This window comes from Musca autumnalis, unplaced genomic scaffold (genome assembly GCF_047663935.1).
Source record: "Musca autumnalis isolate F117 unplaced genomic scaffold, ASM4766393v1 scaffold_3, whole genome shotgun sequence".
NCBI classification, from domain to species: Eukaryota; Metazoa; Arthropoda; class Insecta; order Diptera; family Muscidae; genus Musca; species Musca autumnalis.
The window spans coordinates 28,082,900-28,096,361 of record NW_027411866.1 but is presented as its reverse complement, the minus strand read 5'-3'; positions in this window follow the sequence as shown (position 1 = coordinate 28,096,361).

The following is a 13,462-nucleotide window of genomic DNA, read 5'->3' as shown; positions in this document are numbered from 1 at the left end:
TCCCGCAAATCGGGAGGTACAGTTATATGGGGGGAAATACCAAAACATGGACCTATATTGACGATTATTTTTGAATAGACAAAATTGTAGCTAAAATTCTCAAAATACCGATCATTACAGCTAGTTCGGTTAAAAATTGCAGCTAAAATTCTCAAAATACCGAAAATCGGGAGATACCGTTATATGGGGTCTATACCAAAACATGGACCTATCTTGACGATGTTTCGTTGGAGATGTTTTATGACCACTGAGAACTTCAAATGTCAAATTACAGCTATTTCGGTTAAAAACTGTAGCTAAAATTTTCAAAATACGGAAATTGGGAGGTACCGTTATATGGGGGCTATACCAAAACATTGACCTATGTTGACGATGCTTGGTGGAGATATTTCATGACCACTGAGAACCTCAAATGGCAAATTACAGCTAGTTCGGTTAAAAATTGTAGCTAAAATTCTCAAAATACCGAAAATCGGGAGGTACCGTTATATGGGGGCTATACCAAAACATGAACCTATGTTTACGATGTTTCGTGGAGACATTTCATGACCACTGAGAACCTCAAATGTCAAATTGCAGATAGTTTGGTGCAAAATTGTGGCTAAAATTCTCAAAATACCGAAAATCGGGAGGTACCGTTATATGGGGACTATACCAAAATATTGAACTATGCCCATATCCTTTGGGATATAAGTTTGTTGATCACTAGGAACCCTATGTGCCAAATTATAGCTAATTCGGTCTGCAAATGTGGCGAAGAACGTCAAAATACCTTAAATCCGGAGGTACCGTTATATGGGGGCTATACCAAAAAGTGGACCGATATAGCCCATCTTCGAACTTGACCTGCCTATGGAAAAAAGACCCTCGGGTGCAAAATTTCAGCACTCTATCTCAATTATTGCGGACGCTATAGTGATTACAACAGACGGACAGACAGACGGACAGACGGACATGGCTAGATCGTCTTAGAATTTTATCCTGATCAAGAATATATATACTTTATAGGGTCGCAAATGATTAGTTCGATGTGCTACAAACAGAATGACAAACTTAATATACCCTCCATACTATGGTGGAGGGTATAAAAAAAAATAAATAAAAATGAGTATTTTTAAATTGATCATTAAAAATGATGCACCACAATAATCGATTAATAATTTCCAAATTTTTCGCTTTTTATGTCATTTCAGTAATCAAAATGGTGGAATAATAGGTTCCCTATCGTTTTCAGTAGTTATACCCTCAGCCTTTAGGCTATGAAGGGTATATACACTTTCATACGGGCAAAATGTGCCTCATCGAAATAATGGTTTTAGACCCCAAGTATGTTTGGACGAAATGTGTTTCAGACAATTTGGAGTCGATTGAGCAATGTCCGTCCGTCTGTCTGTCTGTCTGGCTGGCTGGAGCGCACGATAACTCTCGAACGGATGAACCGATTCGGTTCAAATTTTGGCTTTAGTAATATTTTGCCCAAACTTAGTTTAAGTTCGAAGATGAGCTATATCGGTCCACTCCTTCCGGTACCTCCCCCACAAAAGTTCGAAAATGTTCGGAAAATTTGTGCGCACGATAACTCTTGAAGGGAGTAACCGATATGGTCCATACTTTGCCCATCGTGGAGCGTGTACCAGACTTAGATCAGATTTTAATATGGACTCAATTGGTCCACTCCGTCGGGTACCTCCCACACAAAAATTTGGAAAAGTTCAGTTTAGGACCATCTTTCGAATCGCTTTGATTTTTGCTTTAGCAACTTGTATTCACTGCCCTCCATACGACGGTATAAGTTTCATCAGGGGCAAGTCCATACTTCCTGAGAAAATAGCCTGAAAGTTGCAAAAATCCCCTATGACACCGTGTGAGGAGGATGGAGGGCAAAATAACTCTCGAACAGGTCTGCCGATTCGGTCCAAAGTTTGGTCTTAGTAATATTTTGTCCAAACATAGTTTAAGTTCGAAGATAAGCCATATCGGTCCACTCCTTCAGGTAACTCCCCCACAAAAGTTCAAAAATGTTCGGTAAAATTGTGCGTACGATAACTCTTGAAGAGAGTGGCTGAATTGGACCATATTTTACACATCTTAATATATCTACCAGATATAGATCAGGTTCAAATATGGACTATATTTGTCCACTCCATCCGGTACCTCCCACACAAAATTTCGGATACATGTTCACTTTAAGACCTGCTTTCGAATCACTTTGATTTTTGTTGAAGCAACTTGCATTCGCTGCCTGGTAAAAGTTGTTTCAGGGGCAAGTCCATACTTCTTGAGCAAACATCCCTGAAGTTGTAAAAAACCCCTATGGTACCATATGTAGTGGCTGGAGATTCATTCTTTTTAGTATCTCCTCCGCAAAACTTTTGATGTCTAATCCTAATCAACATTTTTGTCAGTTCAAACGCCCAAAATTCCCTAAATACATGCGTTTTTTGGGAAAAAATTGTTTCAATATACACAGGCTGAGGGTATATCTCTGTCGGCCAAGCCGACTGATACTTTTTTACTTGTTTTGTCATCGATTCCGATAGAAAAAATTAAAAAAGGGAAATTTCTAGTTTTTGAAGTTACTTTCCACAAACTGATTATGAAAAATCATTAGCGGTTATGTCTAGAGTACGTAGAAACAATTTAATGATATTTGGAAAGTCCTGTATCAGCCAGGCTTGCCCCATATTAGACCAGCCTAGGGCATAGAATAAAAGTTTTCGCCCTTTTCTTTGAAAATACTTTTTAGAAACAGTGCTAACAATGCACAGTGGTCGCTACCATTGGCCAAAATTAAAAAAATGAAAGTCTAATTTTTGGTACCAAATGTGTTCATATCTACTACTAACATATTAAATTTATCTAAAATAAATTTGTTATGGATTACTTCTTACTGTACTCTTTGAGAATGGCACCAAAAAAGAGAACATTTAACAGGTTGGATTTCTAGGTGAATTCAGTGCAAAAGTTTGGTGAAAGTAAAATATCAATATCGAACTAAATGAACTCTATATTGACCAAACTTAAATCGAATATTGAAAAACAATGTATTAACTTAATTTTTATGCAGTTTTGTGTTTGTTAATTTTTGGGATTCATTATTGAATACGTGTGTTGACTAAAGGACTTTTGTAATGTCATTTCTTCAATATAATTCAATTTCATGAAAAGTTTTAATTATGTTCCCCCTCTTTCCCCCTAACGATTTTTTTAAAGATCAGTAATAGTCTAAGGATTATATCTTTGAAACTGGTTCCCAAAATACTAAGGGTACATTTCAGGGTGTTTTTGTCATTTTTTCAAATGTGCAGGTGATATATTTCAGCTTTTTAAATACATAGAAGAGACATTGTGAGGTTCAGTTATATGAAGGATACGTTAAAATGTGGTCCTCAAAGTAAAATTTGAAAAATTCAGCCATTTTCATTGATTTTGTGTTGCTAAACTAGCCTTTACTGAAATTTTCGTATTGTTATCTGCTCAGGAAGTATTTTTGGCCGCTCTTCCCATACAAGTTCGGCCACAGTGCAATGTCGTGATCATTGCTTGGTTGGTTTACGTGGTGGCCTCAATTAGTATGTAAGAAATACCGTTTTGAAAAGATTTATATTCGTTGTAGTATGTTGGTTATTAAATCCAGCCTGATGAATTGAGAAATTGCAAAAGGTCACCCAGACATACTTCGGCTATCTCAGCGATATCATTAAGAGCTGACTGTCCTAAAGCTTTAAGTCGTCGTTTCCTTTGTGCAGGGCAGGAATAGTTTACATAGGTGCTCAACAGTTTCCTCTTCTACTTCATTTCCGCAGCTGCGGCATTGGTCATTGTGTGGAAGATTTGAGCGCTTTGCATGGTTGCCAATAGCCCAATAACCAGTTAGCACTGCAACAAGTCTTGCCAGGTTCCGTCGATTTTGGCTGGTTAGGAACTTTGTGCGTTTGGCGTTGTATTGAGGCCATGTAGATTTTGATATTCGGCATGTTTCTGTTTCGTCCCATCTACTCTTGAAGATATCCCCTTTAATTACTCCCATTGGTGTTGCGACTGACGCCTTTGGGAGCTCGTTAGAGGCGGATCCTGCTCTTGCTAGTTCATCCGCTTTTTCGTTCCCAACAAGTCCCTTATGGCCTGGGATCCAAGTGAGAACTTCTCTTGGCTCGATTTCTCCACATTCCTAGAGCTCGCAGTCTTGCCGCATTAAATGTTACAATTGCTTTGATGTGTATATCTATTGGCAGAATGTAAATCATTATATTGATGGCTTCAGCTGGACAAGTCCGCATTGCCCCTGTCATCCCGATGCATGCGGATCTCTGTATACTGTATAGTTTTTTCTGTGTAGATTTCTTTTCCACTGCTGGCCACCCTACTAGTGCTCCATATGTGAGAATTGGTCTTATTATGCTGGTGTACATCCACAACACCATTTTTGGTTTAAGGCCCCAACGTCTCCCAAACATTTTGCGACATGGTTGCCTTGTGAGCATGATGTTTCATGTTACGTTTCCATGACAGTTTTGAATCTAGGATGACGTCTAGGTACTTGGCGTGATCTGATAGGGGTATTTATTGACTTCATATACGGGCAGATTGGGGATTGCATATGTGGTCTTTGTAGTGAATAGCACCATCTCAGTTTTCCCTGGGTTCACTCCCAGGCCACAGCTTGTGGCCCAAGTATCTAGTGATTTCAGGGCTCCGTTCATGATGTCACTTATCACGGACGGAAAGAAACCAGAGACTAGTATTACCACATCGTCCGCATAAGCAACCACCTTAATCCCCCTATGGTCAAGATTGATAAGGATTTCATTAATGACAAGGAGCTAAAGCAGTGGCGAGATAACTCCTCCCTGTGGAGTTCCACTGTTTGCGAGCTCTGACAGCATACTGTTTCTCAATGAGGCAGTAATAACTCTACTTTGCAGCATGGTGGTTATCCATCTACTATTGAATGGTTCCACGTCAACTCGTTGCAACGTAGTTAAGAGATATATGTACATCTACTATAAATGTACACAAGCCAAGGATTTATTATGGAATCCGCGCTTTGTAGCATATTTAGTATGATACTATATCTATATTAGTATTGGATTACTCTTCGCTGGTTTTACCCTTACAACCGGGGAAATGTGTCGTAAAAGAATTTCAAGAGTCGGCCGAGTTTTCCGACCAAGTTCCATTATCTCTCTTTATATAGGTGGGATTCGAGTGTCCCTTTGCCACAACCTTACTTAGTCTAGCTGTATCATTTGTACTATCTAACGATCCACAGAATTCAATCCAGGATTGTTTTGTTTGCTTTGGCCATTGTTTTTTTGTATTCCTTCAACTTATCCTTGTATCGCTGCCAGGATCCGCTTTCGTAACTGGCGTTAAAAGCTGTACGTGACAGTTTTCGCAGCTTTGGGGGCTCGTATGTCCACCATGGACCATTCGACCGCTTCATAGGGCATGGATCTTTAAAAGCTGTATCCACTGATTTCTCCAGAATGGATACAGCTTTATCTATGCATGACGTAGTATCATCATAGTTTGGAATACTGGGAAGTTTATCCTTCAGAACCCTCTTGAACTTCTCCCAGTTAGTCCTTTTGGGGATGCGGAAGCATTTAAGTGGTGTTGTTTTTTTTCAGATATGTTGAAAAGTATACAATTGTGATCTGAGAAAGACTTCTTATCGGATACTTTCCAATTAACTATTTATCAGTGACCTCCTGCAAACCCCTGAAGTTATCCGAGCTTGTGAATACAAAGATACTAACCTACCTCTGTTGCATATAGTGAGATTGTTAGTATTAATAAAATCTAAAACTGATTCACCTCTGTCGTTAGTTTCAGTGCTGCCCCACAGGGTATGCCTTGCATAGTATTGCAGCCAATGATAATGGAATGACACTCATTGCACTCAGACCTCGCTTGGTGGAGCTTCTCTTGAGTGGGCTATGTAGCAAGAGGTTAGAAGGTACTGTTTACCATTGTCCAGTTCTACTCTTGCTACGGTGAAGTCTGCTGTGCTAAACTGGGGACAAAGAAATTTTTGCGTTTATGTTATTTTTAACAATAAGACATGATCTAGGCTTACTCTTATCCTTCACGTATATTGTTTTGTATCCTCTGTTATCTAGACCTTTCACCACGTTTTCATAAATATAGGGTTCTTGAATAATGCCTATGTCTAGGTCCCACTCCACTAGAAGGACGCGCAGGTTATCTGAATCGACCCTATAGTGCTTCAGATTTATCTGCACAATCTTAAGCATCATTTTATTGAGGGGATGATGTGGATGGCCCGTATAGCTGCATGTTGTCCATGAGCTTTCCGGCGTCGTCGTGTCATCTGCATCGTCTTCTCCAAACAATAATTTTTTATAATATAATAATTTATTGTCGACTCTCTCCAGTACCTCCACTCCAGCCTCTGTTATCGAGAGAACCAGACTCATGTTGTTGCTCATTGGAACATCTCTTTTCATCTTCGCCAGACCTTGTAGCAGTTTCGGGCCGTCGCAATCTATCTTGGGCAACCAAACTCTGGCACGAGGTCTCATTGGCATTTATTGGGCTGGGATCAGCCGCAGGCTGATGTCTTCCCAAGCAACGCTGATCTTAGCCATGCATTTTTCCATGAATTCCTTTGAGAGCTTGTCCATGCATTTGATTACCCTGTAACCACGATGAACCTCGCTTGAGCCGAAATGGGGCACGGGAGAATCTTCGTTTGTGAGAACATGTTCCAAAACTTGTTGTGACAACTTGGTTTCTACCATGCCCCATACCGCAGTGCTGATAGGGAACAGCTTTCCTCCTTGACATTTGCCACGGCAACCATCAGGTTGTCCTTAACGACTTCGTTGAAGGATTTTTATTGTTGAAGAGACAGTAGAATTGTGTTTTAGCTTCTTCTTCTTAGCGGGCTTATTGTCCTCTGTCCGGGAACGTGCTGGCTTGGAGGAAGTAGGACGATCATCGGTTTTAGAGGTTTTGTCTTTCTCATATTCCTCGACGATTTTGGTATATGTGATCTTGTACGTCCTTTAGCAACAATAATATATGGGAGAACATGCAACCTTGTCCTATTCCACACACAGTTTGAAGAGGTTGAGACAATTTTCCTTTATGCAAAACGTAGCAGTTAGGGCCATTGTAGCTTTTTTATAAGGTATATAAACTTAGGCAGAATACCTCTTTTCTGCAGTGAATTCCAAATGTATTCTAGGGATAGGTAATGGGAAGCAATAATCGATTTTTCAACTTTTCGATTTTGGTCTAAAACTAAAAATGCGATTATTTCGTCGATTTTCGAGTTTTCTTTTGAAATTGTAAAACCGTTTACTTCCTTTTCCTTTTCCAATGTTTACTTCCTTTTCAGCTTCATTTGACAATTTGTTAATATGGTTGCGTTTGTCCCTGTAGACTGCGCGCTGGACTACTTTATGAATGGATAGATATTCCAACTCGTACTGGGTTAATGTTGCAAGACTCATTTTTTCCCTCAAGTCGATTTTATCCTTTAGCAAATGATCGATCTGATTGGCAGTATTATGCTGATCATGCGATGTCCAAGTAGTCTTGTGGCAGTCTTTATGTTCGAAGAAGGTGCCACCAATAACCATTCTTCGTGCGTTGCAAAATTCCACGTACCGTTCTCCATTATCATTTCGAGTTTCCAAGCCGTGTTTGCCCATTATATGGTGTAGTCTGGTGTTGTCGGAGCCAACCAAGAGAGGTCCCTAGCTTTACTTTAGATTTAAAGCGGGCATTCATAATTCTGTCTGAAAGCGCGTTGTCCACGACATTCGACTTTTTGGTTGTATTGTTAATAGCAGCCCCTGCGCCCGATTCATTTTTACTGCCAATAGGTTTCCCATAATATAGGAATTTGGCGTTACCGTTGGAGAAGTCATATTCACCTGAACCGTTCCAACGTACTCCACTGAGCGCCAGTACGGAGACCCATATCTTAGCATTTCTCGTTCGACTTGAGAAACTTTGAATTCATACTTGTCACGTTATAATCACCGTTGTATACAAGTATTCCTGTTTATTTCTGCAATTTTTGATCGACGATTCGGACATTTTCAACGTCGTATTTGTTTTCTTCATAACTTATGGAAAAATTATGTTAAATTGTAAATATTATGTGCCCTGCATTATTTGACCTTTTTCCTTTATTAAAAAATGAAAAGATAGTCAAGCTCGAGGCCAAAATATTGTTTAATTATTCATCGATATTTCGCAATTACGTTGAAATACAAATGGATACACAACCATTACAATTCGAAATTCAAATGTAATAATTCGAATTTCCACAGGAATTTCAACTGAAAAAAATCGAATTTCAAATTAAATAATTCGAACAACAAATGAAAAAAAAAAAATCAAACTATAAATGAATTAATTCAAATTTCAATTGGAATTTTCAAATTACAAATGAAATAGTTCGAAATTCAATTGGAATTATTAAACTACAAGTGAAATGTTTCGAATTATAATTGAAATTATTCTAATTACACGTGAAAATGCTGTAGATGTGTTATCGCTTCTCAAACGTAGGATATAAGCAGAACGAAACTCAAAAAAGTCGCTCACTTTGGTAGTTACCATTAGGACCATAATCTCAAATTCAGGTTTGCTTTGCACAAGTTTTTTGGAAAAATATTAAGTGGACATTAGGAAACTATGGGAAGTAACCAAATAAATTGTTGTTCGAATTTAAATTTTGTTGTTCTTTATACTTTTAACGCTTTACAATGCCTAACGCGAATTGTAGTGATTATTGTCGCCATGTTTTACTATAGAGGCTAAACTATCCGACTAATTTTATTTAAAATTTTATAAAAATCTGATGATGTTTGTAAATTTGTCAGTCCACAACACTTTGTTCGCATTGGTGGATATTTCGTGCCTATAAATATTTATCATTTTCAATTTTCATTTTCTAACGTTTGTTTTGTCTTACTTTCAGCCGAATCCCAAATCTAACAATAACAATTAAGTTTTCAACGAATTGTTAAGTCGTAAATATGGATACACGTGGCATGATTTGGGCAATTTTTCTTTTATTCGTCGAAAACGTGGATTTGGTGTCGCAACAAATGCGACGCAATTGTCTCTGCCTTATAAACGGACACTGCGCAACTATATCGGAATGCGCAAACTATCCAAGTTTAAACAATACCATTCTACCGGATTATGACGAATATGAAGGCCCCATTGAAACGAAAACGGAACAACCGACCACAACTGATGACAAGACACCCAAAACTCATCACGCTGGAGGTTCTCATACTTTGAAGAATGAAATCATCACTATCCCACCAACATATCTCACCGACACGACACCGGAAAATCATCACGTTGGAACTTCTAATACTGAAACTGATACGACAGCGGAAACTTATCACGCTGGAGGTCCCAATAATTTGCCTGAGAATGTATTCAACGATGTTACCATTTTGAACCCCAACTCATCTCCAAGTACTTTCTTAAGTCCAACATTATACACCATAGTTGCTGTTATTGTAACAATGCTAATATTGTTTCTAGTGTTATGTTACAAGAAAAACAAACATGCCCGCAACAAACCAAAAATGCTCATCCACAATGATGCCCAGCAAAAAAAGTCATTACTAAGTAATGACTTTATTCAGTAAAATTTGGCAGTAGTAAGTACTTACAAATATACCGTAAAATTCATTATTTTTACATGGGGATGTCATAGGAAGGAAGTACTTCCTTTAATATGTCTTTTAAGTACATACTTAACCACATACCGGCAGTCGAAAAGAAGCTAAAAAAAACAAAGTTCTAATTTTAGGAAAAATTGAGGTGAAATTATATTTAATTTCAACACTACACATTTTTTTTGTTTTTTTCTTTTTCAACATCAACATGTTTTTGTAATTTTGTAAACAAAAAACACCCATCCCGATGGTGAGCTTTGAACACACAACTCTATAATTTGTAGTCGGACACACTAGCTCTGTGCCACCATACTCATTACTTAGTAAGTAAGTAGTAAGTAAGGTAACGTAAGTAAGGTAAGTAGTAAGTAAGTAGTAAGTAAGGAAGTAACTAGTTATGTGTAAACTGTTTTATATATATACTGCCTGATAATGCGGAGTGTAATGAGCACTCATTACCCTATAATGCAAGAAGTAATGACATGTGCTTACCAAATTTTTGCTGGGTGTGTTAACTTATAACAACAAATACGCCATAAGCGGGGTAATATCGATAAATGTCAAACAGTCCAGCAGCCACAAAACATTTGTTGCTGCCTGATGACTGACAAAAATGAACGGCCACATTAGCAAGCAACAATAAAACTGACAATCACACCTGATCGTGTGTACCCCGCTTACTATAGTTTTTTATTTTATTATTATTGGAACTAGAGTTGTTAAATCTAGTGAACTAGTTCAGTACCATAGCTCGTTTCCGTATGATTTATAACAAAGAGATAATATAACTCACTCTCAGTTCGTTCATACAAACAACCGGTGTCCAGTGAACTTGGTCGTTCAAACGAACTAGATTTTAACAGCTCCATGTTGAACTTATCCGTGCGGAGTTGTTTTTTTTTTATCTCGTCGTTTTTATCTCAAATCGGACGCCTCCCCAGGTGGTGGATATGGGAACGCTCATCAGTATGGTGGGTACCGTAAAAATTAAAATATGAAGGGCGAACCAAAAAAAAAATTATTCATGTGCAATGAAATTCATATGAAAGATAAATCGGTAGCAATTCAGAAAAGTTAGATAATTAAATCTAGTTATTTAAAACAACTGCAAACATACATGTAGGAACGGGTGACGCAGACACTACTTTGCGCGCCCCACTTGCTAAATGTACTCGTTTGTACGAAATAACAGACGTACGACATACGTTTTATTAAAAGACATACACTAAACACAGCACGACAGACGAGACACACTAAACACAGCTCGACAGGCGAGACACACTAAACCAGCGTTAATCACCACAGGGCTTGCGAGCCGTGTCGGTGTGAACACACACAATCTAAATTATGGTGGGTTTTAACCAGTGTTCACCAGCAACAACAAATTCAACCGCTGCGTTTGTGTTGGGCACACACACGAGATTATCTTTCCCTCTCCAGATAAACATCGTGTGCGTTAATTCATTGCTAAAACAAAGAAGATGATCGGTGGTGAGATCAACGTTAAAACCCACCATAATTTAGATTGTGTGTGTTCACACAGACACGGCTCGCGAGCCCTGTGGTGATTAACACTGCACTAAACCAGTGTTCACCAGCGAGCTGCTACTGAGAGCAAATTATCGTAACTTTCAATTCAAAACACACGGTAATGTATGCTCAGTTGCTCTCAGTACGGGCTCGCTGGTGAACACTGCACTAAACACACCACGACAGCAAAGAGAACTTCACAAGAAGTAAGACAGCCATGCACGCGTCTTTACGAAAAAGTTAACTACAACTCTCTTTTCCATACAAAAACCTAAAATAGCATTCTCTTCTTGTGCACCATTGAAGTAAAATGACCGCCGACGAACGACAATCACACACAGTCGCTGTAGTGTTATTGTACGAGTAAGAAGTTACAACCGTAGAAGCAAAAGAATTAGAAGTTGAAAAGTGAAGCATTTTATGAGTTTAAATAAAAGAAGTTTTATAGAAGCTTAAATTCGAAGTTTATGATAATAAGCAATCAAGGCGTTTTACTGTTAAGACATTTGAAGTTTGTGTTAATAAATAATCAATAGGAACTCTGTAAATATTTTAAATGTTAGGTACCTAAGATTAATTTAATGAACCTAAATTAAGAACTCTGTAAATATTTTAAATGTTACCTAAGATTAATTTAATCAACTTAAATTTATTAATAAATGAATTGAACTTTTAAGTCAAACATTAACCAAAGTGTTTTCATTGAACCTGAGGTCACCATACCCACATACATATTATTCAATTCAAAGGTAAACTGCTTTCTACATAAATATTTATTTTATTTAATATATAACGATAAGTTAATTCTACAACCTTTGTTACATTTAAGAAATGTCATCTTCCTCAGCGAGAATATGGGTCAAGATTAGCAGACCACAACACCATGTTTATATTAGAAAATATGTACATATATTAATTACTAGCAAAATGCCCGCTACTTCGTATGCGGAAAGGATATAAAAAAACAAATAAACAATATATAATATGGAAATGACAAACACTGAAAATTTGGTCGCACTAATACCAATTTTAATCAATATTTATTTTTATTTTAGTACTGTACGTACCCCTTAAGTTCGATTTTCAAAAAGATCAGCCGTATCTCACGTTGCACACCAATACACACCCTAACTCAATAAAATAAAAATTTCAGCACTGTCCCTACACCCAAAAACAAATTGAGTACCATTAAATAATTTTCGTATACTTATGGTACGTATTTCGACGACATATCTCAGCCATACACGGACATTAATACAAAATAATTACAGTAAATTCCATAATAATTACAGATCTCAAGATTCCAGCTGTATCCGTTCGTCCAATTCCAAATTGTACCAAACTTAGTATCAAGTCGAACTCTTCGTACCCATAAGTAAGATTTTCCAAAACTGCCTCAATCCTTCACTTTAGTAGTAATCTTACTTCCAAATTTCAGGATTCAAACTCTATCCCTTAAACCAAATTAAAATTGTACTAAACAACAACAATTTAGAATTTTCGAACCAATTTTCAAAACTTCCTCAACGCAACAGGGCTACAATAATCATACTTTCAAATTGCAGGATTCCACCGCTATCCGTTCACCTACATACAAATTGTACTAAATTTAGTACCATTAAGTGTTTTTCGTAACCATAAGTTTGCTTTTTCAAAACAACCTGAATCCTACTCTTCGACTGTAATCGTAATTCCAAATTTCAGGATTCCAGCTCTATTAATTCACCCGAATCCAAATTGTATCAAATTTAGTACCATTTCTTTCTCAAACAACAATTTCAGGATTCCAGCTCTACCCGTTCACCCAAATCCATATTGTACCATATTTAGTACCATTTAGTACTTCTCGTACCCATACGTACGACTTTTCAAAATTTCCTCAATACTACACTCCTACAGTAATCTTAATTCCCAATTCCAACACTATCCGTGTACTAAAATTCAAATTGTACCAAATTTAGTGCTTTCTGTACCCATATGTACGAATTTCTAAAACTACCTCAATTCTACTGTCCGGCAGTAATCTTAGTTCCAAATTTCAGAATTCCTGCTCTATCCGTTCATCCAAATACAAATTGTACCAAATTTAGTATCATTTAGTACTTTTCGTACCCAAAGGTACGAATTTCCAAAACTATCTCAACCCTACACCCCTACAATAATCTTAATTCAAAACTTTAGGATTCCAGCCCTATCCGTTCACCCAAATCCAAATTTATTACTGATCGTAATCATAAATACGAACTTCC